This window comes from Convolutriloba macropyga, unplaced genomic scaffold (assembly GCF_964194025.1).
Source record: "Convolutriloba macropyga unplaced genomic scaffold, txConMacr16.3 SCAFFOLD_2132, whole genome shotgun sequence".
NCBI lineage: Eukaryota > Metazoa > Xenacoelomorpha > Acoela > Convolutidae > Convolutriloba > Convolutriloba macropyga.
The window spans coordinates 31,040-36,905 of NW_027450983.1; the positions used below are offsets into that span (position 1 = coordinate 31,040).

The 5,866-nt window shown below is 32.5% G+C and overlaps 1 non-coding gene across 1 annotated transcript; it reads right to left on the bottom strand.

The window, feature by feature from the left end:
• Positions 1 to 5,248: 5,248 nt before the first annotated feature.
• Positions 5,249 to 5,320, bottom strand: Trnam-cau (transfer RNA methionine (anticodon CAU)). Its single transcript has one exon. It is a non-coding gene; the product is annotated as a tRNA-Met (tRNA).
• Positions 5,321 to 5,866: the final 546 nt, after the last annotated feature.

Below are 5,866 nucleotides of genomic sequence, written 5' to 3' on the forward strand. Positions count from 1 at the left end.
AATTTTGAATTGAAAACAATTGTTGGAAGAAGTCCCTAGTCGAGACCTGGAATTATTAAAAGACCGTCTTCGACAGATTTAAGGTTTGAAAAGACTTTCCTCGAGAGATATTGGGTATGAGAAGAATGTGTCTGGACTCAATGTGATGTCCTGGACTTTGACTGGAATTAAAACAAACGTCTTAGAATTTGGCTGGAACTAAATATACGTCCTGGAATTTGGCTAGACAATAAAGGTGTTCTGGAAATTGGCTGGACAATAAAGGTGTTCTGGAATTTGGCTGGACAATAAAACATGTCCTGGAACTATGCTCGCGACCGTTATAATGACTTTCAATTGCCTTCAAAGTTAAGGACATGTAGCGCAATTCGTTAAGCATTGGGTAAGATTGGAGAAGGTCACGAGATCGAACCCAGATGTTGTCGGAACTTTTTAGTTCGCCTCATTTTTGCGTATGAAAAGAATTTGGCTAGACTTATCGAAAGACGGTGTAATTTAGTTCAATATTTACTCCCCACCTGGAGTTAATAGGTCTTTTCATAAATTCCAGGTCTCGACTAGGGATGCTGAGCTGTGTTTGATGCCCATTCATCTGTGAATTAGAAAATAATAGAGTTGGAAGAAAACCGGACAGAACTTACAATTTCTACCTCAAATACGTTGATTAAAAAATTTTCGGCATTGAGTTGGTCGAGCTTTATTTTTATGTGATACGTAAGTTGCCTTCAATTTGTTGCCAGAGAACAGAAGAACAAAGTAAAAAAGTTGACGCAACTGCAATCTTTATATATATATATATATATATATATATATATATATATATAAATTTATATATATATATATATATATATATATATATATATATATATATATATATACGCATAAGAGAATCAAGGATTGTGTCATGCATAATCAAACATAATCAATTGATAGAACTTCGTTTGCGTTCATACTAAAATCTGTGTGTTTTTAAATGAGCATTCAGAGAAAAAGGTTGTTTTAATAAACCAGCTTTTAATTATAGACAAACTTTATCAAATTAAAAGAAGAATGACAGATGTTTTCTGCCCTTAATTGAAAATTTTCAGCATAACTCGATAATGTATTGTTGTACCTGTTGATGGTTCGGTTCATTGGGTGATTTCAGTGCCAACATTTTTGTATTGGCTGATTATTCTGTAGAGTTTTCTAAAAAGCAGCAAATTAGCTTTTTGTCGACAGTAGTCTAAATTCTATTCAAAGTGTGCTTTTTTTTAAATATTCTTAGTAGAAGGATTAGCCGATAATTCTTTTCTTTTGACAGTTTCTTTAATTACCTGAATTCTAACGATGGAGAAGAAATAATTGTTGTTTCATTTTGTTAGATAAATTTGTTGCCACAACATTAATTTTGTTCGATTCATTGATTTCATTACCACTTACAACATTGTCTTTTTTTGAGTTTCTAGTTAAATTTAACGCGCTTTGAAGACTTTTCTTAATAATATCTGGTTTTTGGTGTTTTTAAGTATTTCGAATCAATTATCTTATTTCATGAAATGGAGGGCACGTGCTATTTGCAACTTTTCAAGGCTTCTGGAGTTACGGAGTTTAAATGGATCAGTTCGTTCTTGAGCATACTTAAGCTTAGAAGTTTTTTAAAGAGATTTTGATTGTTTTTCATCCACTTTACGAGTTTCCCATTTATACACTTCACTACTTGTTCGTACTGCACTGATGATAGTTTTCAATCTTTCGGAAGCCAATTACATTTTCATATTGCTCGTGGTATTTTACGAATTTTCACTGGTCTCATAGTTTTGGCTATAATAGTTATCAGCAGCGCAGCAACATCCCGACCTTTTTGATGTAATTTTGGTCAGTTGTAATTTTTTTAGGTCAATAATATCATGCCATGAACAGTCAGGGGTTGAATGAAACAAATCTTTCATCAGTTTTTGTTTTAAATGCTGTTTAGTTTAAGTTTTCCTGCACCTGTGTTGTTTTTTGAATTCAAAAATTTGTGCGCTCGTGTTTGCAGACATTTATTAGTTTTGCTGCGATAAAGAACCATAAAGAACTCATTTTCATATTAATTGCAATTATATAAGATGGTGTATAGTGTCTTAAGATAGTTAATCTCATCAATGATGCCCATAATTTTTATATTCGTTACTAGTTATTTTCTAGTATTAACAAAGATTTGCAGGAAGCGCTACCTACTTAATATGCTGTAATAAGAAACAGAAAGAGTGTACTACGTTCTCAAGATAGAAAAAAAATCCTGAATGAGTAAATTGTTTAAATGATTTTTTTATAGGTTCTTCATTCTCAGAGTATAAGTATTCACAGTTTCTTTTATAAACTTTACGTTCGTCGTTTGACGGAATGCTTTGATGGCCATCTTATAAAAATTAATTTTCTGAAAAAAAGGAAAAATGATTCAGTTGTAGAACGTCCAAAATTACCATAGCATTAAAAGGTCTCGTTGTTTTTTTTTTGCATCTACATAATAACGTAAAATCTGCCAAGTGTTCCTATAAAATTACTCCAAGACTAAAACAAATATTAATTTCGAAAAAAAATAATGACGATCTCAAGTTTTTTTTGCAAAAAATTGGATTTTAGGAGCTCACGTTTTGCACAAATTATGCTTTCGCTGACAAATTTCACATTAGCTTTACAGATAAACATTTGCTAAAACCTTAAAAAGACCAAGGCGTCGCACTAACAACCTGCAAACTGGCTTTTTATATTAAAAAAAGCTTTTCTTTGAGAAAACGAAGACTGAAAGTTAAGCTTAGTCTAAGATGTAGACAGGAAAAACGGATCATTTCTAATATACATTGTTTGATCACATTTGTCTTTGTTCAAACGTCGCAAAAATTTTCCAGCCGTCTGTGTGAAGAAACGTCTTAAAACATTTCGTACAGGTTATTGTGCTCTGTTCGTTTGAACACTATATTGTTCATAACTTCTATCAAATTTGAATTACAGCATATATAATTGTCTTGAAGCTTGAAGAAGAAAATCAATAAAAGAACGTCGCTTGATATTATTGAACATAATTATACGAAACGTTGAATTTTGTGTTCTTTGATGAAAATGAAGGTTTGTCAATAAAATACTTGTAACACAAATCATAATTTTTATCACCTCAGTTCGATAAAATTGATAAATGTTTGAACAGCCTCAGGTAACGTGTGTTGTTTTTAATTAATACGAACGTCAAATTTGTTTTTAATCTGGCGCTCTTTATTACTTCTAACAGTTCCATTTTTGACCCTTGTTAATTTTCTATCACAATCCCGAGCACCTGCAAATAATTATTACATAATAATCTTATCATTGAACCTGTGGCAACAAAATTTTCAATTAGTTAATAATTTCCCGAGTTACAAAGTCACGAATCGGAAAGAAATTCGATTTCTTTTTAATCAAGGTATGTACCAATAATTTTCCGCCGTCTTTTGGGAATTTATAACTCCAATGTAGAGTCAATTTTACAGCTAAAAATTGTCAATTATGATTAAAAATGAGCAAATTATTCCTTGTTAATTTATTAATTTTCAATTCCTGATTTGTGCCAGAGCAGCCAAAATTCTAGATTAACGGCAACCAATAAAAAGCGATGATAAAAAATTTTGAAAGTTGTGCAACTTTTGACAAAAATAAACAGTTAAGTTGTCTCCCTTAACATTTTCAGTTTATTTATTTCATTGCTTTGCCATGCTCAATTTGGTTTGGTAACAAACTCTCAACGAATGACGCGCTCGTTTACTGTACTCAAACTATAAAGTACAACATATATCAGAAAAAATATCAACGCAGCTTTACTAGATCTATCTAAAGCTTTCGATTGGATCTATCACAAGATCCTTCTCAATAATCTCCGTGATTTAGGATTTTTCCGAATACGAAAACCTAATCAATAGTTATCTATCCCACAGGCTACAAATAACCATAGTGAAACATCGTGAATCCGATTGGATTGAACTATATCAATGTGACTCACAATTTTGGGTTGCCTTCATTTTAGCCTTTAGAAACAACAAATAAATTCTAATGCCAAACAAAGTTCAATACGCTGGTGATACTATCATTCTTACATACAAAATTGACCTAAAATTAGCAACACAAATCTTGAACAATCCTTGAAAACTAGATCAGATATTAATAAAAAGCACCGTCTAATGCTCAATCATTCAAAGACTGAATCTATTACATGCTCAAAACAAACTAAAACTAGAAGAGACCAAAGGAAACATTTTGTTGTTTGCTTATTGACAGAATAACAAACTTGAGTATCAGTAGTAATATAGTGAGCTACACTCCCCGGGGGGGGGGGGGGTGAGGTCCCCCATGTATTAAGATAGGGTATAGCGTATTTTTCGGGATTTGGGCCCTCCCTAACGTATTAAGATAGGGAATGAATTAGCATGTATTAAGATTAGGTATAGCGGCGTTAATGTATTAAGATTAGGTATAGGTTGCATGTATTAAGATTAGGAATAGAATCTCCATGTATTAAGATTAGGAATAGAATCTCCATGTATTAAGATTGGGTATAGCCGCCATGTATTAAGATTAGTTATAGCCGCCGACATGTATTAAGATTAGTAATAGCCGCCGACATGTATTGAGATTAGTAATAGTCGCCGACATGTATTAAGATTAGTAATAGCCGCCGACATGTATTAAGATTAGTAATAGCCGCCGACATGTATTGAGATTAGTAATAGCCGCCGACATGTATTAAGATTAGTAATAGCCGCCGACATGTATTGAGATTAGTTATAGCCGCGGACATGTATTGATTAGGTGCCGCCATGTATTAAGATAGGGTATAGGTTTTGTGTATGTATTTGTGCATGTACATTTTCTAGTAGTATAGTCGGTGCAAATGTGGGGGGTAGGTTCGCAGACGCTCCTGATTGGCTGAAATCTTGAGGGGAAAATATCAATATTTGTGTAGTTATTAAGTGTTTACTTGGGAACAATAGAATTGGCGTGGGTAATTAATTGCTGTAATTATGTGAGGGGTAATTATGTGACAGGTTGAATTTTGTTTACAACTTTTATGTTATTAAATTGTGAAATTAATTGGTGGGGGTTTTCAATTACCCTAGTTATCTGAGGGGTAATTATGTGACATGTTGAATTTTTGTTTACAAATTTTAGGTCAATTGCAAAGATTGTTCCCCTAATTGTTTGAATCAATTGTTTAACAAATGTCTTTTGCGCGCTCATTAATTGGAAAAAGTCAAGATAGCAAGAGGTAGTTTTGATCTACCGTCCTCTGGGTTATGGGCCCAGCGCGCTCCCACTGCGCCATCTTGCTAATTACATGCATATATGCATTATTTTTTGTACATTATTTGAAAAAAGATGTTAAATAAAAGAAAAAATGAATTAAAATAGTATAAAATGACAGACACAGTACAAATTATGAGCATCAAAATACAAAATTACTCAATCATTTACAATAAATTGTATAATTTTCAATGAACATCAAGGTACACTTAGCCGAGTGGTTAATAAAGTTCGATAAAAAAAAGTTTAGAAAACTCACGAGAAACAGTTACGAGAAACATATACTATCGACTTTATTAACTTCAGCTTACTAAATACCAAAATGAACACTACTACATATAGTTACTTATAAAATTTAACACGTGTACATCATGAATATTGTTCAAGTTGGTTTGGAAAAACTTAAATAGTTGAAATGCTGCAAAAATTGCGTAGAATCCACACAAATTTTGCATCTTCTGAAGTGGTCGATGTATTATTTTTTGGTACTTTTTACCTAAAAATTTGTAATGTGTTACTGATCGAGCCAGAGAATCCGCATAATAGTAACTTCTGTTGAGTCGAGCAATCAATA